Source organism: Biomphalaria glabrata, chromosome 12 (assembly GCF_947242115.1).
Source record: "Biomphalaria glabrata chromosome 12, xgBioGlab47.1, whole genome shotgun sequence".
NCBI lineage: Eukaryota > Metazoa > Mollusca > Gastropoda > Planorbidae > Biomphalaria > Biomphalaria glabrata.
This window is the reverse complement of record NC_074722.1, coordinates 37,557,005-37,579,822: the sequence shown is the minus strand read 5'-3', so window position 1 is coordinate 37,579,822 and position 22,818 is coordinate 37,557,005. Positions and strand designations below refer to the sequence as shown.

At 37.2% G+C, this 22,818-nt stretch overlaps 1 protein-coding gene across 1 annotated transcript in view; it reads left to right on the top strand.

The window, feature by feature from the left end:
• Window positions 1–213: 213 nt before the first annotated feature.
• LOC106064290 (uncharacterized) overlaps window positions 214–22,818 on the top strand; it is a 114,580-nt gene continuing 91,975 nt past the window's right edge. The window contains exon 1 of the mRNA XM_056005657.1: window positions 214–440. The gene's annotated coding sequence lies outside the window, so the exon portion shown is untranslated. The remainder of the gene's footprint in view (window positions 441–22,818) is intronic.

Genomic DNA, 22,818 nt, shown 5'->3' with positions numbered 1-22,818 from the left:
GGGGGCTGTCCACGCCTCTGGCGATAACTGGATCTGATTGAGACGTCCAGGCCAGCGGCGATAACCCGAGTGTTGAGTTCGCTTGGCATTCTCACCTCCCTTTTCCCTCCCCTTGCCATACGATTAGCTTCGGTTAGTTGTCGCACAAAATTCAAGTCGCGGTCGTCTCCCCTTGTGTTCGAACGGAGGAGGAAAGAGTACGGAGAAAGTGAGTGCGCGAGAGAGAGAGAGAGAGTGTGTGTATTTCTGAGGCAGTCCTGCCTTGGACAATCAATCTGTTGTGTGAGCGCTCCGCGGACATCTACCCACGTGTGACGTAATTGCGTGCCTACGACTCTTCATTTAAACACATTCACTTGACAGCCGTGTGAGCGTGTGCGCGCGTGCGTGTGCACGGCTTCATCTACATTGCTGACAGGCACGGAATACAAGCAGTACAGGTCTGTATACTGTCATACTAATTTTGTTCTATAGTCTATACCAAGTGTCAACATATAGGCGTTCAACCTATGCTAATTAACACTTGACACATTTAAAAGTCACTTCTATATGCTTGATGTATCGAGAGTGCCATCTTTCAAATGTCAGACCAATATAAGCTGCTAAATGTCAGTGTGCTGTAAAGGCCAAGTAGCCTATCACACGGTGATGTGATAAAGAAATAGTCCTAACTTATATCGCGTAGTCTTTTTGGATTGTAGTTCGAGACAGTCCTTTGTAGGCGTATAAATTTCTTAATGCAGAGCTTGAATACAGTTTGAAGAAACTATTTTTTTTATTAACAAAAATGAAATCGCTTTAATGGACAATATATACAGGTCGTTGAATCCCACTGTAGATAAATGTAGAAACACTAGTATAGTAATAAAAAAAAAACTCAATTTAAAATACAAGAAATACGCGTGCTTCTGTTTCATAGTCTCTGACTTCCATCAGCCGTCCACACCTATTAATAGCCTAATGGTCTTTCTCGTGGTTACATCAGAATGTATTCAGCCAATGAACATACATACCCACTCGTCCCCCCCCCTTTTTTCAACTTGGTATTTCGTTTTCTCATTACACAACAATTATAAGCCTTGCCTTGAAGTTCTAAGATTAAGGAGGAACACAGTAGCTAACGCGGTACGCAGGCCTAACCGTGACCTATATATTTTAGCCTTGACCCAAACAGACAAATGCAATAACAGTAACATTCACACAGATATCCCTTCCTCTCCCCCCCCCATCCCCCCAACTGATCCAGATAAATGATCCTAGAACATTGAGAGAGCTAAAGAGCATACAATTGCGTTAAACAATTGGTAAAAACAGTTCTAATCGCACAGATTTATTATTGCTAGTCTGGGTCTATTACACATTTAAATTACACGACTGATCCAAACTAACTGACACACTGGACCTCATTCTCCAAACGTAAACAAACAACATTTAGCCACGTGATAATATTGATAAAACAATGAAAATTACATATCACGTGACATCCTTAATGGATTGCGTAATTGGTATAGAAGATATAAGAGAACCACGTGGCAAAATGTTGTTTGTTTACGATTGGCGAATGAGGTCCATTACACTTAATATCAGTATTTTTAAATTTTAGGTTGCTGTTTTGTATTTGAAAGTTCTGAATGAGGTTTTCTTTATTATTGCTACTTTACTTTATAGTCTTCTGTCCTGAAGTGTTTCTTAAGTAAGTGATTTTACTAATGGTGCTGCTCTGGTCAGAAGTGAATATTCGTTTGTTTTTTTTTTTTGGTTTTTCTTTTATAAATCACACAGCTTAATTTTGCGTCTTTTCGAGTTTCTGTGTGTTTTCTTGAGTTGAAGTGTCCCAAACATAATTCTAATAACTTAAAAAGGACCACTTTTAGGACTTTGTCCTAGCATTTGGAATAAGAAATGTGCCTTTTCTCTTCTATCTAAGTATTTTATTAGGTTGTGTTTTTTGTATTTGTAGGTCAGGGTTCAATGGTTTAGATTTTATTGCTACTTCACTTTTTACATTAAATAGTTTACATGCCGGAAAAAAACAAACATAAATGCATTTTAAAAAATGTTATAGGACTTGAATTCAAATTGACGGCTCAAGCCACTCAAGGGGAGTAATCCAACTCATATCACCAAATTTTTCAAGTACAATTTCTTTTCCTAGTTCTATACCAAAAAAAAAAATAATTAATTAATAACAAATATGTTTTTTATTGATCCTTGTGTTATTAGGTAAAAGTGATAATTATGCGAAATTTCAAATCGATCCGAAATTGGATGCGAGACAAATAACGTGTGTAAAATTGTTACCAGACAGAGTGAATATAAGCTTTGAAACAAAATACCCAGAGAGGCAATCAGACATAGGAATACCACTCATTCTATATAGTAGAAGACATTCATACAAGTGCTCCTTCTTCCCTAGTACCATTGGAGCATGAAAGCGTTTGCCACAATCAGCCAAGAAAACCTATAACTTAGCAGAGTGGAAGTTTAAGTCTATTATTAACTTAGCAGAGCGGAAGTCCATTATCAATCTAAACCTCTAGACTAACGTAAGCGATATGCGTACTTATTTTCAGTTTGAAAGGAACGTCCTTAATAAGATAAGATAAGATAGCTGGAACGTAATGCGGAGTTTCCTTCCTCTGTCGTCATTAACATCCACTCTCTGCTTACAGCCTCTGGTAAACACAAGGTTGAGGTCACGTTTCATTTCATACAGGCTATCTTTCAGTTAACACCGATGATTTTATGTACACAATTAAAACAACAAAGTTTAAGCCATCGAGAAACTTCACAGTTTTAAAACTAGTCGTCAAAGTTCCCCCTTTTTCACACGAGTCGATCTATATATTTATAGCTTTTATATAGCGCTACTTTCATGCTTATAGCATGCTCAGAGCGCCTTGGTCCAATCTCATTTGTGGACCAGTGGGGGGGGGGGGAGAGGGGGTATCTAGGAGTTGGTTTTCCGTGCTGCCTTTAGGCGCTCAGTAAACACAACTCTGCCCGAGTCGGGTGTCGAACCGCTAGCCCCCCTCTAGGTAGCCAAGCCAAGCCAAGTTCAAGCACACTTGGCCTCTCGACCACGCTTCCACGCTTTACTATCTATGGGGAAGATGATGTAAACTAGACCACTGTTAGCGAGGGTGTCATGTGGCCAGCACAACGACCAACCGCCCCTTACTCTCCCCCCCCCCCAACTAATGTCAGGTACCCATTAGTGCTGGGTGGACTCAGAGGCGCAATGAAGAATCCTAAATTAAAATTCCCAATCGAACCCGGGACCCCTCGGTTCAAAGCGCTTTACCACTCAACCATCGCACCTCCTCTAGTCGTAAACCAATATGATTATTTCTTTTTAAATTAAATTTGTGTTTGTTTGTTTGTTAAAGGCTACTAGGTTGTTTAAAAACGCTCTTCCAACAAAGAAACACGCATTGCTCAATCTTCACAGCTCCAACTCTTGTTTCCCTATTCCACTCCTTTACATAGTGATAGAAGTAGTTACAGTTTGTTGTTGTTACTACTACTAGTATATCTTTATTATCCTTGTGGAAATATCTCTAACCATTTTGCATTATACACCTTATCTAAGAAGCATGGTCGAGAGGCCAAGTGCGCTTGGCTACCTAGAAGGGGGCTCGAGGTTCGACACCCGACTCGGACAGAGTTATGTTTACTGAGCGCCTAAAGGCAGCACGGAAAACCAACTCCTAGATATCCCCTCCCCCCCCCCACTGGTCCACAAATGAGATTGGACCAAAAAAGCGCTCTGAGCATGCTATAAGCATGAAAGTAGCGCTATATATAAGCTATAATAATAATAATAATCTCCTTATCTTATACACATAACAAAATATGGCAAGGATAGTAAACAAAATGTATATTGAAACCGAACTTTCGATCAAGCGTCACATGTGAAGTTTACATAAAAAAGTTGGATTGGACTATTATTTAATAATTTCATTGCCACATTGTTGTGAAATAAATGTACTAGACTTGAGTAATAATATAAAATAGTATTTTCAATAAAATCTAACTCACTACAAAAAACACGTCTTTTCACTCTGGCATTCTGGAGTCGTCTGGCGAACCCGTGACAGCTTACGACAGTTTTGCTTATCTTGCATCATTCACACTGCATAGCCGCCAACCAATCGCTAACGTCTTCTCACCATGGAACACACACACATACACTCCATAACACAAGGGAACTTTGAAATGATATATGTGTCACCCACAATAGATCAGGGCTCTTCACTTACCATTATGTGGATTGGTCTGTTAAATTGACACCTGTCTTCCTATTGTGACAATGTAAAAATGAAGTCTAAATTGTCTTGTTAAGCTTACAAATTACATGACTCACATTTGTCAAAGATACATTCATTAGGAAAGCTCTCCATTTTGTTTGAATTCCTTGATGGCAATTGACATGCAGATGCAACTTCCGGTTCTGTTAGCTTTCGTAATTAATCTTCCGGTTTATAAAAAAACAATTATCGCCGTTCATCGAAGACTTTCGTTGTTCTCTATGTTGCTAATGAGGTCGATAATGTCTTGCTGGAGGTCCTAATGGAAGTTGGCTTTGTTTATAGTTTGTTTAATAGTCAATGTAAAGTTTATGTGGTTTTAAGAGAGGAATAGGAGACAGACAAGAGAGAGAGAGAGAGAGAGAGAGAGAGAGAATGAAAGAAAGAGAGAGAGAGAATGAAAGAAAGAGAGAGAGAGAGAGAATGAAAGAAAGAGAGAGAGAGAATGAAAGAAAGAGAGAGAGAGAGAGAGAGAATGAAAGAAAGAGAGAGAGAGAATGAAAGAAAGAGAGAGAGAGAGAGAATGAAAGAAAGAGAGAGAGAGAGAGAATGAAAGAAAGAGAGAGAGAGAATGGAAGAAAGAGAGAGAGAGAGAGAGAATGAAAGAAAGAGAGAGAGAGAGAGATAATACCAAATAGCATTAGTTCAGTATGTGCCTTTATCTTTGTGTCTTTTAGAATATTTTATTAAATTTTTTGTTTTTGTATTTGAAGATTATGGTTCAGTGTTTTATGTATAATTGCTACTTTACTTTTGAGTCTTCTGTCCTGAAGGCTTTCTAAATTTAGTGATTTTACTAAAGGTGTTACTCTAGTCAAATGTGAATATTCGTTTGTTACGAATCGCACTGCTCTATTTTGTGTCTGTTCCAGATTATTAATGTTATCTTGAGTTGAGGGGTCCCAAACGGAGGATGCATGTTCTATTATTGGCCTAACCAAGGTTAAATAACATTTTAGTTTTATGTTCTTATTTGATTTATAGAAATTTCTTTTAATAAATCCTAATGCTTTGTTTGATTTTTATATAGTTTCATCTAATTTAAGTCATTGGTTAACATGCATGACTAAATGTATGACGCGTAGGACGTAATCATCTTCTTTTTTGAAGTAAGGTCTGTATTATATAAGATAAGAAGATAGAGATAATAGAGACGCGAAAGATAGAGAGAGATAATAGAGACGCGAAAGATAGAGAGAGATAATAGAGACGCGAAAGATAGAGAGAGATAATAGAGACGCGAAAGATAGAGAGAGATAATAGAGACGCGAAAGATAGAGAGAGATAATAGAGACACAAGACACAGATATTTTACAAAGAGAATTAGATGAATTACAGAAATGGGAATCAAATTGGAGCATGTCTTTCCACCCAGAAAAATGTCAGTTGTTAAGAGTAACAAAAAAACTAAAACAAATTAATTCCACTTATCTTATTCATGGCAAACCAGTATCACAGACTAAAAACGCAAAATACCTAGGTGTTATAATAAATGAAAAACTATCATGGAATCCACATATTGATGAAACTACAAAAAAATCAAACAAAGCATTAGGATTTATTAAAAGAAATTTCTATAAATCAAATAAGAACATAAAACTAAAATGTTACTTAACCTTGGTTAGGCCAATAATAGAATATGCATCCTCCGTTTGGGACCCCTCAACTCAAGAAAACATTAAGAAACTGGAACAGACACAAAATAGAGCAGTGAGATTTATAACAAACGAATATTCACATTTGACTAGAGTAACACCTTTAGTAAAATCACTAAATTTAGAAAGCCTTCAGGACAGAAGGCTCAAAAGTAAAGTAGCAATCATACATAAAACACTGAACCATAATCTTCAAATACAAAAACAAAATTTAATAAAATACTCTGAAAGACACAAAGATAAAGGCACATTCCTCGTCCCATATGCTAGGACAAATTTGTACAAATACTCCTTCTTCCCTAGTGCTATTAGAGCATGGAATGGGTTGCCTGAGCTAGCCAGGAAAACCAGTGACTTGGCAGAATTTAAGTCATTGGTTAATATGCATGACTAAATGCATGACGCGTAGGACGTAATCATCTTCTTTTTTGAAGTAACGTCTGTATTATATAAGATAAGATAGAGACGCGAAAGACAGAGAGAGAGAGAGAGAGAGACGAGAGAGATGGGGAGAGAGAGGATGGCGTAAAGAGAATGAGAACAAGAATGGGGAGTGAAAGTGAAAGGGGGAAGGGAGTTTAAACTCAGTGCTTATAAAGTGTCAATTTTGTTTGTTACACTTGCACGTCACAGTGTTCAGCCAAGCGTGAATCTTCACATTTTAACTTTCTCATTCAACAATAAAAAAAAGTCATCACTTAATTTGTTTTTTTCTAGTTTGTTAATCAAATCCAAAGTTCGTATACATTTTCTTTTGCTAATGGAAGACTACAAGACTTATCATATAACAAAAAGCTTTATTCGTCAAAATAAAGTTGTGGGAAATTGTAATGTCAGTCACCCTAATGCGTGTTATGTAATGCCACATGCCCTTTAGATAGGCCGTATTGTCCAAGGTTTCTCTTTAACTTAATGTCAAACGTCTTGTCATTGGACAGTAATGTCAGTTGTTTATTGTCAAATGCCACTTGTGCCAGTTAGCAGTAATGTCAGCTATACGTTCTGTTAGTTACCTAATTATCTCTTCTCGGTAATGCCATGACACACAGACCTATAGAACTATAATCTACAAGAAACCAAGTCTTTCATAGTGGCTTTATTTTGACATGTACATGTTAATTAGAAACCTAAACTCTGCCAAGTCATGTGACCTCTATTTTTATTTTCGTTTTTTTCGGATTATTTTCCTATGACAAAATTTGTTTCCATTTGTTGTTGAAGCATTCAAGCGGAGATAATTCAAGTGTTTGTGAATTAAAATGTATTTGCTCTAGGGAAACTGAGGGAACCATCCATAAAGTGTAGGGGAGGGAACCATCCATAAAGTGTAGGGGAGGGAACTATCCATAAAGTGTAGTGGAGAGAACCATCCATAAAGTGTAGGAGAGGGAACCATCCATAAAGTGTAGGGGAGGGAACCATCCATAAAGTGTAGGGGAGGGAACCATCCATAAAGTGTAGGGGAGGGAACCATCCATGAAGTGTAGGGGAGGGAACCATCCATAAAGTGTAGGGGAGGGAACCATCCATAAAGTGTAGGGGAGGGAACCATCAATAAAGTGTAGGGGAGGGAACCATCCATAAAGTGTAGGAGAGGGAACCATCCATAAAGTGTAGGAGAGGGAACCATCCATAAAGTGTAGGAAGGGAACCATCCATAAAGTGTAGAGGAGGGAACCATCCATAAAGTGTAGAGGAGGGAACCATCCATAAAGTGTAGGGGAGGAAACCATCCATAAAGTGTAGGGGAGGGAACCATCCATAAAGTGTAGGGAGAGAACCATCCATAAAGTGTAGTGGAGAGAACCATCCATAAAAGTGTAGGAGAGAGAACCATCCATAAAGTGTAGGAGAGGGAACCATCCATAAAGTGTAGGGAGAGAACCATCCATAAAGTGTAGGGGAGGGAACCATCCATAAAGTGTAGGGGAGGGAACTATCCATAAAGTGTAGGAGAGGGAACCATCCATAAAGTGTAGGGGAGGGAACCATCCATAAAGTGTAGGGAGAGAACCATCCATAAAGTGTAGTGGAGAAAACCATCCATAAAAGTGTAGGAGAGGGAACCATCCATAAAGTGTAGGAGAGGGAACCATCCATAAAGTATAGGTTAGGTAACCATCCTTAAAGTGTAGGGGAGGGAACCATCCATAAAGTGTAGGGGAGGGAGCCATACATAAAGTGTAGAAGAAGGAACCATCCATAAAGTGTAGAAGAGAGAACCATCCATAAAGTGTAGGAGAGGGAACCATCCATAAAGTGTAGGAAGGGAACCATCCATAAAGTGTAGAGGAGGGAACCATCCATAAAGTGTAGAGGAGGGAACCATCCATAAAGTGTAGGGGAGGGAACCATCCATAAAGTGTAGGGGAGGGAACCATCCATAAAGTGTAGGGGAGGGAACTATCCAGAAAGTGTAGGAGAGGGAACCATCCATAAAGTGTAGGGGAGGGAACCATCCATAAAGTGTAGGGAGAGAACCATCCATAAAGTGTAGTGGAGAGAACCATCCATAAAAGTGTAAGAGAGGGAACCATCCATAAAGTGTAGGAGAGGGAACCATCCATAAAGTGTAGGGAGAGAACCATCCATAAAGTGTAGAAGAGGGAACCATCCATAAAGTGTAGGAGAAGGAACCATCCATAAAGTGTAGAAGAGAGAACCATCCATAAAGTGTAGGAGAGGGAACCATCCATAAAGTGTAGGAAGGGAACCATCCATAAAGTGTAGAGGAGGGAACCATCCATAAAGTGTAGAGGAGGGAACCATCCATAAAGTGTAGGGGAGGGAACCATCCATAAAGTGTAGAGGAGGGAACCATCCATAAAGTGTAGGGGAGGGAACTATCCATAAAGTGTAGGAGAGGGAACCATCCATAAAGTGTAGGGGAGGGAACCATCCATAAAGTGTAGGGAGAGAACCATCCATAAAGTGTAGTGGAGAGAACCATCCATAAAAGTGTAAGAGAGGGAACCATCCATAAAGTGTAGGAGAGGGAACCATCCATAAAGTGTAGGGAGAGAACCATCCATAAAGTGTAGAAGAGGGAACCCTCCATAAAGTGTAGGAGAGGAACCATCCAAAAAGTTTAGGAGAGGGAACCATCCATAAAGTGTAGGAGAGGGAACCATCCAAAAAGTGTAGGGGAGGGAACCATCCGTAAAGTGTAGGGGAGGGAACCATCCATAAAGTGTAGGAGAGGGAACCATTTATAAAGTGTAGGGGAAGGAACCATCCATGAAGTGTAGGAGAGGGAACCATTTATAAAGTGTAGGGGAAGGAACCATCCAAAAAGTGTAGGAGAGGGAACCATTCAAAAAGTGTATTTCTACGGAGATTAAATCAGTGAGAGGAAAGTAGGAACACTGGTACTGACTAAAGATTGGATAAAAAGATGGATACTGTCCTGTTCTTTGATGCATATCAGTTTGTTTACAATATCCAATCGATCAGTAGAAAATGAACGGACGTATTCATAATTGGTATGTCTAGATTAAATTAGTAAAAAAAGGAAAAAAGTGTTCCTTGCTGTTATAAATAAATTAAATCATCACATAACACAATTCTACCCCCATCATCTTTCGATTTTCACTTGAGTAACCAGATTAAGTGCCCTATTTAGGATTTACATCACGTATTTATGAATAGTCCTCAACAAGTCTAGATCTACGCAAATTTTTTTTTTTTAATTCACTGATAGTAAAAGATGATTGTATTTGCGGTCAAAGAATGACTGGGCTCCTAAGCTTTGGTTCTCAGGAAGAATGAAACTCCAAAATAAAACCTACAGCCATCTGCTGTCCACAGCCGTCTCATAGTAGTGAGCCACTGTGATCGTCTTTTAGCCTTAAGAGTGGTTTTAATCTGCGCAATCCATATTCCACTATAATAACATTTTGGTTGCCTTACAGTGTTTCACAAAATCTGGGACGATGGTATCCAATGATATATCCCTTTCAAGTTGATGACCGTCTTGCTAACGCAAGTAAGTCTTTTGGCTCTGAGACCTGGGTGCTCTATAGAAGGCATCTAAGGCTTCTCAAAAACTTCAACCGAAGATACCTTATCTTAATAATGGCCACACGCTGGCAGGGCTACCTTACAAATAACCATGTAATGCTGGAGGCTGGAGTTGTCAGTATAGAATCAGTACTTACCATTCGACAGCTGCGCTGGGTCGGACACTTATCCAGCTTGGGGGGAGACCACATGCCAAAAGGCGATCTTTTTTAAGGGTGAGCTTAAAGAATGACGATGTAGCAGTACCTTCTGTAAGCAAAGATAGCGCCCTTTAGTCCTCGTCGGCATAGAGGAAAGTATCTGGCAGCAGACGGCCTTTGAAAAGAGACAGTTGGAGAGCTTACACGAAGGCCGCGGGACACACACTAGAGACCCAAAGAAACGCCCTTGTAGAAGACAGGGGCAGAAGACGCAAAGAAAACTTAAATAGACCCCCCGGCGGTCAATGGCTTTGTCTGCATCAGAGACGGCAAATATGCAGGTCGCAACTGGGTCTGCCTCGCCATGTGAAACACTGCACTCATCCTGTATCTTTTGACTCGAAGATAATATTGTTATTAATCAAATGTTACATTGAAATTAAATGTCTACCCTACTAAAAAAAAATCTATAATCAATATAGTTTGAGAAATTTGTAACTGTCCCTAACATTTTCAGAAGACTTTCGCCTGTCTCTGACTGAGACAGTGTCACATTAGCAGCAACAACATCTCTAAATAATTCAGAACCATTATGGCGGGGTTACAGGTGCAGCACGCTTCATAACAGAAAGAGAAAAAAAAACCCCAGAAAAATGGTTTTAAAACTGTTAAAGAGACACAGCTGTCTTATTTCTCTTCCTATCACAATGACTTGTAGTAACAAAACACATTAAAAGACGCTTTGGGAATATTGTCCTCAGTTTTGGCAATGACTGTCTGAGTTTGGCTGCTTTTATAAAGTCAAACATACTTAATGTGACAGTTTGTAATGTTTGGTATATTTTGTTTCGTGCCCTAGGAATTATTGTTTCGCTCCTTTTCTTGTGAACTTTTAGTTTATTTTTGTTTTTGTTTTTTTACATACACCGATTTTTGTAGCTTTAGAAACCTTGGGAAGGATTCGTAAGTTTCTACGGATTAGAATCGTTTGAATAGTTTTGAATATTTCAATATTAATGTGAAATTTTGCCATAAATAATAATTTTTACCCAATTTTCATGTAGTCATTCTCATATTGGAGATGTTCATTTACATGGCGGATAATCTATAAATAGCAATCTTTTTGGTACATCCGGTTTTCAAAATATAGGAATTGTTGATACGGACCCACCTAGACTCAAGAAAATAGTAAGAAACTAAAATTAAACTCCCTTCCCCCTTTCTCTTTCACTCCCCATTCTTGTTCTCATTCTCTTTTAGGCCATCCTCTCTGTCCCCATCTCTCTCGTCACTCTCAACCTCTCTCTCTATCTTTCGCGTCTCTATTATATCTCTCTATCTTCTTATCTTATCTTATATAATACAGACGTTACTTCAAACAAGAAGAGGATTACGTCCTACACGACATACATTTAAGGACCCACCTAGACTCAAGAAAATATTAAGAAACTGGAACATACACAAAATAGAGCATTGAGATTCATAACTAACGAATATTGACATTTGACAAGAGTGTGAAATCACTAAATTTAGAAAGCCTTCAGGATAGAAGACTCAAAAGTAAAGTATCAATTATACATAAAACACTGAACCATAATCTTCAAATACAAAAACAAAATTTAATAAAATACTCAGAAAGACACAAAGATAAAGGTACATTCCTCGTCCCATATGCTAGGACAAATTTGTGCAAATACTCCTTCTTCCCTAGTGCTATTAGAGCATGGAATGGGTTGCCTGAGCTTGCCAGGAAAACCAGTGACTTGGCAGAATTTAAGTCATTGGTTAACATGCATGACTAAATGCAGGACGCGTAGGACGTAATCATCTTCTGGTTTGAAGTAACGTCTTTATCATATAAGATAAGATAAGGTTTTCTTAAAAGTATATCATAATTATTTTGTTCCCTTTCTAGAACTACATAAATGTTCTAAGTGCTTCAGTATAGGAACCATTAGACTCCACTCTATAGGAACCATTAAACTCCACACTATGACTTATAACTTATTTTAAAAGTAGCAGTAAAGGACAGTTGTAAGTAAAGTAAAGTTCCCCTTTCAGACCTTGCGCTCTATAGTACAGATGCTGTATAAAGGTCATCTGTATCTATGGCCCACGGTTAACGAAAAACAAAAATCCGAGTCTTCATCAGGAACCCCCCCCCCCCCGTTCGAAATCCAAGCGCTTTACCACTCAGCCACCGCACTTCTAAAGGATATAAAACAAAGAATAACTACCGTGCAATGAGCTAGTGTTAAAATTATAACACATTTTTTTTTGTAGGAAGTTCTCTTTAGTGTCCTTGACATTGTTTTGTTTGTCGGGAAATTTCAAAAGTAGAATCCTTTTTAGTGATAATTACAAAACAATTTTCCCATTTCTCTCCCTTTTTAAAAAAATCTTATTATCATTAGTACATTTTGTATTAGTATAAAAATAAGGTCAATTTTTTTTAGTAGTCGTCAAATCTCAAAGAGTAAAAACTAGAATCCTTTTTAGTGATAATTACTAACAAATCTTAACATTTCTCATTTTTTTTTTAAATCTTATCATTATTAGTACTTGTATTAGTATTAATAAAGCAAAATTTTAAAACTTCCCGAAGCAAATAATCCTGTCACAGTTTTTAATGAATCAATGCCCCGGGCAGCGATCTGGAAACTTGTTTTACCCTGTAATAAGAAAGCAAGATGGCGTCTGTCTTCTGAGTGCATTGTGGGAGGGTGACTCTCAGCAGACGCCAAGTATTGACTTATAAATGTACAGGCGAGCGTAGAAATAGGTAGAAAAAAAAAGAATATGATGTGTTATGATGAGTTCTTAAGAAATGATATTTGATCATCTTCCGCATTGAAGTAGAAGCTTACATGCTTTACATAGATAAATGACGTTAAAATATACTGACATTGACCTCTTGCAATTATCTTATCTTATAAGTTACAGACGTTCATTTAAGAGAAAAAAAAGGTTAATAGTTGTCTGTAAATAAAATAATTGAATTATAATTATATAATTAATAATTATAAAAGCTTGTCTTAGAAGTCAAAGGTTAAAGAAGATTTCCAGTATTCAATATGGATATGCCGACCCAGCTATGACCTAAATACTAAATAGAGGGAACATTACGCTATACAACCTGAAATTAACATGCCAGAGTTTTCCCTCGATCTATGTCAGTCTATAAAACAAAAAAACAGATAAGATAAAATAAGTTAAGATAATGTCCAATCTAATGGACATTCAGTTGGACATTCAGTTTGTTCACTTCAACATTACTACTATAAAAAAATAACAACAAAGATGCAAACACGAACAACATTCACACAAGTAACACACACACACACACACACACAACGACCACTTTATGGCGTCGAGTTTGCGTGTTAACTAGAGTGTCACGTGACAGCACAGCACTTTCCCGACTTCAAAAAAAAAAATTTTCCTCATTGGAGACCGTTTAATTAAGGCAGAATGTCGAAATGTTTTGCTGACTCGACAAGAAGCCTATGTTGTTGTTTATACATATATATATATATATATATATATATATATATATATATATATATATATATATATATATATATATATATATATATATATATATATATATATATATATATATATTATTCGTTTCTGTAGCAATTATGGTTTTCCAGGGTGGGGTCGCTAGCCCCACGCCATATATAATTCTCTTCGTGGCCCAATCATGCGGGACACCTCGATGAAAAAGTCATGGAAAGATAACTCGTTTATTTAAGCAAGTCGGACTAGAGTTATCCCACGTAACCTTCGTGGCGACAGAGAGATAGGCTCAGGAAAAGAAAAAGAGGGGGTGGGGGCGGCGTATGCTACGCCGCGGGTCGGCTCGCATCTACTAAATGTCCTAACTCCCCCTTGGTGTACGAGCCTTCTGTTTGCTGTGCTGGCCACATTGTCCCATAGTTATATACACGAACGCCGACTGACATAGCATTTGATGTTAATAAGTTTAACAGTGAAATTCTATGAGTGTAAAAAACTCAAGTCATGGCGAATAAAACAACAACTTGAAACTGTGAGACTACTTAGAGTAAAATGACAACCCTAATGATCAAGTCATGACAAAGTCTTATGACAACCCGTTCTTACAACCACGCGTTCAGACCGTGTCAACCTCAGACATTAGTACATCATGACACACGTAGAGCAGTGAGATTCATAACAAACAAATATTCACATTTGACTAGAGTAACACCTTTAGTAAAATCACTAAATTTAGAAAGCTTTCAGGACAGAAGGCTCAAAAGTAAACTAGCAATCATACATAAAACACTGAACCATAATCTTCAAATACAAAAACAAAATGTAATAAAATACTCTGAAAGACACAAAGATAAAGGCACATTCCTCGTCCCATATGCTAGGACAAATTTGTACAAATACTCCTTCTTCCCTAGTGCTATTAGAGCATGGAATGGGTTGCCTGAGCTAGCCAGGAAAACCAGTGACTTGGCAGAATTTAAGTCATTAATAATATGCATGACTAAATGCATGACGCGTAGGACGTAATCATCTTCTTTTTTGAAGTAACGTCTGTATTATATAAGATAAGATAAGAAGACAATACTGAGAGAAGTTGGAGGAACTATTTTTTTTACAAAGCTTATATCAACTCACTGTCTGTGTGTCTTTCTGTCTGTCTGGTAAAAATTGTGTAAACGTTTTCTACCACACCTCTTCTCGTATCAAGTTGAAACTTTGCACAATTATTCATTGACGTATACAATACATGAATCAATAATAATTTTTAAAAAATTACCAAACAGTCAATAAATTACTGGTAATTAATTATTTTGTTTGATATCAACAAGGGAAATTAATCCTTCAGCATTCGCAGATATGGCTAAATATGTAGTGCGTTGTCCGCGTAGATAATTGTACACATAATTTCTCCCGCCCATATCCTTGAACAAGTTGAAACTTAAAACGATTCTTCATCAATTATTGTACCTCACAAAACATGAATAAAAAAAATAATTACAAATTATTCAACTATTTATTTTTAATTAAAGGGAAATAACTGCATTATTGAGAGATATATTGTAAGTGCGGAGTTCTTCCTTTTAGATAAGCTTTTTTTTTTTTTTTTTTTGCTTTTTTTAACGGGTTAACGGATCTTCAACAATAATTTGCTTATTTTTATTCAGAGAAGTTTAGCGAGAATGCTGGCTGCTCAACCTTTCGCTTAATTTCTGACCAACTTGCATCATAAGAAGGTTTGATTCTACCATATTAAAGTGTAAAATACTAGCGTTCCAGGCACATACACTCTACCAAAGCCTTAGTACAGACTGAGACTTTAGTTTCGGAGCTCTCTCGCACACAAAATCAACATTTTTCTTCTCTCTGACCAAGTGGACGTCTTGGATAGGCTCTCAGTCCCTGTCTTTGTTCCCTGGCTCCAGACCCAAGTGCGTCTTATGGTCACTCTACGGATGTTGTCTGGTTATTTTCTCCTGAGATTTTTAAAGTCTGGCCAGACACAGTGTTTTTTTTTTCCTTTAAGGTTTCCTGACTCGATTTAATGTCTTCCTGTGAGCTGGTCAGGAATAGAGGCTTTTTGTGGAATCTTTAACAGGGCTCTAGGACCACGAGTAATAGGACTTTAACAATAGGACATGAAGTAGTATTTTAACAATAGGACATTTTGTAGCCACACATCATGATACAGAAATAACACTTGTATAATGATAAACAATAAACAGATATAAAGCTCATCGACATGGAACTCTCCAACACTTGTATTGCTAACGTCACTGAGGGTAATGATTTTTGAATTTCTAACACTCACTCTGTCTGTCTGTCTGTCTGTCTGATAAAACCTTTGTACTCGTTATTTCTCCCACACCTTTTATCTTATCTTATCTTATCAGATCAGATCAAGTTGAAACTTTGTACAATAATGCATTGGCAAAGACATGAATCAATTAAAAAAAAAAAAAAACCCTTTCGTCAATTAAATACTGGTAATTAATTGTTTTATTTAATACTAACAAGTAAAAGTAATCCTTTGGTATTCAGAGATATGGCTAAATGTGTAACGTTTGGTCCTCTTAGATTATTGTACATAATATTTTCGAATCAAGTTGAAACATTAAACAATTATTTATTGAAACCATAGACATAAATAAATATAGACTGGCCGATTAATACGTTATGAAACGAAAATTAGTGACTTGCAATTTTGTGTACTTTATTATACAGCATTTATGAGCAGTATAAAAGTTAAGTATTCATATCTATTTCAGCCACACACCTATATATATATATTGTAAATAAGGAGGCAGTGTAGTTTTGTTTAATCTCTAGAATGAAGATCATGCAATTTTTCATAATTCGGAAATCCAAATACAATAGATATACATGTTTTCAAGTTACATGAAGTTACTTCCTTCGGTCAGTCTATATTTATTTATGTCTTTGATTGTAACTAACAAAACATGAATCAATAAAAAAAATTAAGCAATTAAAACAATTTATTATTGGAAATAATTATTTTTGCTTGATATCGAGTAAGGGAAATAACTTTCACATTTTGAGAGATATAATTGTAGTGCGGAGTTTATATTTTGCTTGTTTAAAATCCAATATATTGTAAAAATTTTAATTTGAAGTGTGCTGGTGTGTGTCTGTGTGTGTGTGTCTATTCATGTTTTGCGTGTGATTGTTTATTTTTTTATGTATGTGTGTTAATGTGCTATTTCTGCTTGAGAATGTGTGTCAGTCTATAAGTTTGGCTGATAGAGTGGTAGCTTTTTAATTAAGTTTGCAGCTATCGTCAACACTCTGTCTGGCAATAAGGAGGAACTCCCTAATATTGTGAAGAGAGGAACGCTGAGCTGGTTCGATCATATTGTAAGGCATGACTCACTGTCAAAAGTCATTCTTCCAAGGTACAATGAACGAACTGTGTACCTAAAAGATGTCCTGTTAAAAATAGCTGCTGGACTCGCTGGTTACGCGGAATGTCACAGCATCCTTACAAACTGTCACAGCACCCCTACGAACTGTCACAGATTCTTACGAACTGTCACAGCACCCTTACAAACTGTCACAGCACCTCTACGAACTGTCACAGTTTCTTACGAACTGTCACAGCACCCTTACGAACTGTCACGGCTTCCATACGAACTGTCACAGTTTCTTACGAACTGTCACAGCTTCCCTACGAACTGTCACAGTTTCTTACGGACTGTCACAGCACCCTTACGAACTGTCACAGCTTCCCTACGAACTGTCGCATCGCCCCTACGAACTGTCACAGCTTCCCTACGAACTGTCACAGCACCCCTACAAACAGTCACAGCACCTTTATGACGAAAACTAAAATGTGCATATAAAATATATTTAAAAAAAAAAAAAGAAGAAAGAGAGATTAAATTTATAAGTATTCTATTTCTTTCTTCTAAAAAAATTTTTTAAAAAATTAACTCTTTCTCTCCTAATTAATGATACTATTAAGTTAATTTTTTGGTTTTATGTAAAAAGAGCATACATTCTCCTATAATTCTTTACCAAAAGTAATGTTTCCTGATTACAAACAAAAAATATGATATTGAAGTTTAATCACAACAGGGTAGAATGTACAAATATGAACAATGAACAGTTCTGTCAGAACGTAGAAAATAATCACGGAGATAAAGAGTTCGACAAGCTTTCCAAAGTGTGTACGGGCCTCCCCAAAAATCCACCTACTTAAATCCGTCCCGGCATTATTGTGCTGTAATAATCTTTACAAAAAAAAAATTCGCTCATTTCAGCATCAGATCTGATGTATTGTATATCGATACTAATACATTCTATTTATGTTATTGACACACACAAACACATATCCAAGATACACACACCAACACACAGGAACGTATAACTTCTCCAGCTTCACGCTCCAGTAATTAGATATTCTCTTCACGACACATTTTTTACAGTCTTCGAAATGAAACCATAATTCATTGAATGGTGTCAAGAAATATGTCACGCTAACACTGGGCACTTGTGTCCTGCACCAGACACGATTACATTGTGACATGTGTCTTGAATCAAACATGATTACACTGGGCGCTTGTGTCTTGCACCAGACACGATTACATTGTGACTTGTGTCTTGAATCAAACATGATTACACTGTGCGCTTGTGTCTTGCACCAGACACGATTACATTGTGACTTGTGTCTTGAATCAAACATAATTACACTGTGCGCTTGTGTCTTGCACCAGACACGATTACATTGTGACTTGTGTCTTGAATCAAACATGATTACACTGGGCGCTTGTGTCTTGCACCAGACACAATTACATTGTTACTTGTATCTTGAATCAAACATGATTACACTGGTCTCATTTGGCACTTGTGTCTTGTAGCAGACGTGGTCATATTGGGCACTTGCGTCTTGCACCAGACATTGTTATGTATTCTAGTTATTATATAGGCTAGTTAGATTGATTTTTTTCACTTTTTTTTCCAAAGAGAGTTAGACGTCTTTGGAAGATAGGCACACATCTCTTAGATCCGATCAATAGATTTAATGAGTTCTTAGCATCTCACTGGCCTATATAGTGTGAAAGAAATATGAGCAATCTCTTGAAGTAGGGTCTACTTAGATTTATGTATGTCCTGAGTATTTTACGACCTTGGTTATGAGATTTTTACGACTTTATTTACGAGTGTTTCATAGTCTTATGTCGAGTGTCTAAGAAAGTGTTGGCCTCTCTATGTGAAGACTAGACGCCTGGTTATAATATTCACAAAGTTAAAAACTTCTTTCGAGACATTTCTATGGTGTCCATTAAGAATAACGTTCGACGGTTCTAAACTTCTTGCATACCACTAGAGCAGTGATTCCGAAAATCTGCGAGGCCCGAATAGGTATTTTCACGAACTACTGGAATAATTAACTAGTAGGCCACCACGTGAATTAATCACTAATAGAAAAAGTTTTCTGCTAAATACTCAGAATGTGCGAGGTGTTCCGTTAAGGACAAAAGTTTGGGAATCACTGCATTAGAGCAAGCTCTTGTTAGCAAACAATTCATTTTGAGTTGATCGCTACTATAAAACTATCGATTGTTTTATTAACAGTATTGTTTGTAAAATGTTTTACATGTTTCGGATGTTCCTTCAGAGTTGAAGATAATTACTTCCTAGTCCAAACCTCCAGCAGGACGACGGGGGATGGGAGCGGGCAGGGTTTGAACCCGGGACCATCGATAAATCTGAACGACAGTCCAGAGCGCAAACCGCACGACCAGGCAGCCATCCAAATTACACTGTTATACACGCAAAGGGAAGTAACCAAAGCCTTTATAGGTGCCTTTGTAAATTTATAAAAACATTTTCAAAGAGTACGTGTGTTTTCATAGAACGGTACGGAAACCTTACAATTAATTAAAATAAAATATTTATATTGGTCTATACATGGTCTATGTATGTATATGTAAGTATGTATGTATATGTATTAGTGTGGCAAAGTTATTAACGCCGGAAGTGGTAATGGTTTTAAGCCCATCATTCCCTCTAAAATGTTTCCAATGGCACGCGTCTCAAAGAGCCTCTGACAACCAGTCCAACTCCTGGCCTACCCGCGTGATTCAGATACTGAGCCTGGCGGAACCGTTACCACCGACAGGAGAAGGGGCAAAGGCGAGCAACTGACGCCTAAACCAGTAAGCCTTGTGTGTGTGTGTGTTTACATGTAAAGAGCTCAAAATAAACATAGCGTTAGCGGATAAAAAACTAGAAAGATAATTAGTTATTTTTTTTTGTTTTGTTTCGTTTCTATTTGTTCCGTGCGTCAAGCTTCGTGCAATATTTAAATCCGACATAAGGAGAAAGAAACAATAATTAGCAGCAGGCAGTGTAGAAATGTTCTCGTCAGATTTTGTCACATTCTTAATGTACGGGAACAAATATTGGAAGAAGTTGATCATGAGTCTCCGGTTGAAATCTTGATGACATTTTGAAACTTAAAGATTTCCTTGCTATATACAACAGCATTTATTCTTAAAGACTTTTTTTTTTTTGCAAGCAGCTTAAAGTTTCGGTCATGGATTTTTTTTAAATCTTGAGACATTAACATTTTGAGTAGAAAATCTTACATTAGCACTTGACTGCACTCTGAAGATCTTACATCAGTGGTTTATTACACTTAGATGATCTTATATTAGTAGTTTATTGAACTTAGAAGCTCTTACATGTGTAGTTTATTACGCTTAGAATATCTTATATAAGTAGTTAATCGCACCTTGAAGTACCAATTAGGTTATTGATACTTTCTCTGTACCACATAAGAAGCTTACATAGCTTTGATGACATACATGTGTTCGGTGGTAATATAGCAACAAAGAAAAAAACAACATTATTATTATAGCTTCTATATAACGCTACTGTCATACTCAGAGCGCTTTTGGTCCAATCTCTTTTGTGGACCAGTGGGGGGGGGGGGATATATAGGAGTTGGTTTTCCGTAAACACAACCCTGCCCGAGTCGGGTGTCGAACCTCGAGCCCCCTTCTAGGTAGCCAAGCCAAGGCACTTGGCCTCTCGACCACGCTTCCCACAAACATTAATGTGTGGAGAAATGTAAACATAAACAAGGACAGTTTGTGTGAAAACTAATACAATGCAAGATGGCGAGATGGGGACGCATTCAGGGAAGCTCAAAGATCCACGAAATCTTATCTTATCTTATCTTATATAATACAGACGTTATTTCCAAAAAGATGATGATTACCTACTACGCGTCATGCATTCAGTCATGCCAATGACTTAAATTCTGCCAAGTCAATGTAAGGGGAGAGAGAATGAAATAGAAATGTAAGAAAACAGTGTAAGATATAAGAGAATTACTGAAAAAAAATGTAAGAGGGAAATAACTTGTCAAGATGTAAGGAATGAATAAATAGTTAATAAATCTATGAAGATTATGGTTTTTGCAAATTGGTGAATTAAAAGTTTGAATCTACAATCGAACTCTGAAGTAGTGTTTTATTTATTATGTCCCTTAGTTCACGTACAATGCAAATGAAGATGAAATCAAAGGGGAGGTTATATATTTAAATTGTATCTGAAGTGTGACACATCCGCTAAAAAGGAAAAAATTAGAGCTAATATTTTATTTTTAATTTGGGTAAACATATTTCTTTTTCTCACCGACCCCCTACCAACCCTCCCCTTTCTGTTCAGTATCAGTTTGAAAGCGATGTCGTTTACACGGAGATTGAGCTCTGGTCATTGCGTGTAAGGTCTCTTCTCCATCTTTAAGACGAACAAGGGCACATAACTCAATGTAAGACAAACAAGGGCACATAACTCAAAGCAAGGCAAACAATGGCACATAACTCAATGTAAAACAAACTATGGCACATAACTCAAAGCAAGGCAAATAAGGGCACATAACTCAAAGCGAGACAAACAAGGGGTACATAATTCAAAGTAAGATAAACAAGGGCACATAACTCAAAGTAAGACAAACAAGGGCACATAATTCAAAGTAAGATAAACAAGGGCACATAATTCAAAGTAAGATAAACAAGGGCACATAACTCAAAGTAAGATAAACAAGGGCACATAGCTCAAAGTAAGACAAACAAGGGCACATAACTCAAAGTAAGACAAACAGGAACACATAACTCAAAGTAAGACAAACAAGGGCACATATAACACAATTTAAGAAAAATAATGGCACATAACTCTAAATAAGACAAATAAGGGCACATAACTCGAAGTAAGACACACAAGGGCACAAAACTCAACGTAAGATAAACAAGGACACATAAATCAAAGTAAGACACACAAGGGCACATAGCTCAAAGTAAGACAAACAAGGGCACACAACTCAAAGCAAGACAAACAAGGGCAAATTACTCTTGTCATAGTAAGACAAACAAGGACACGTGACTTTCGTCAAAGTGAGACAAAAAAACTGCTGATACATTAAAAAAAACCCCAACAACATCTAAGTGAAACAAACAGGAAACACATCTTTTGTGCTCAATCAGAGCACATTGTCTCCGTCAGAACAAGTTAATGCTGGGTTTTTAACCAATTTCCTTGGACTAGAAGAAACCAAAAATAACCCAGATTTGTTTTTTTTTCCTTTCTCAAGGAAAAAAAATAATAAAACGTCTAGTTTGGGGTCAATAATGACGTCACACGAACTTAAAAAAAAAACTCTGAATTTTAACAGGAATAGCACCACCACCCTCCCATATCTCTCATCTGTTGTTTTTTTTAATATTATTATTTATCACCCCCACCCCGCAATTCTAGTCTCTAAGTAATACTGGTGACAAAATGTAAATTCATTATTTGTTTCGTAAAAAAAAAAAAGATTTCTTGTTTCAAGAAACCATTTTGACCTTGTCATTGTTTAGTTCACCGGCCTTGACCCCCCCATTGTCATGAATTTTTTTTTTTTTTTTTATGTCTGTTGTTTGTGTCTTGTATTTTTGCAAACGTTTCTTCCCACTATCGTTGTACAAATCTTCACAAGTAATGGATGTCCAACAGAGGAGGAGGATGGCCTGGGCAGGGGGGGGGGGGAGGGGGAGGTCTTGGCTTTTTTTTTTTTTTTTTGCAGATAATGGGCCGCGGTACAAATGTCGCAATCATGACGTCACGAAGCGTATTTTTTGTTTTTCAGACATCTAAAAGGAAAAG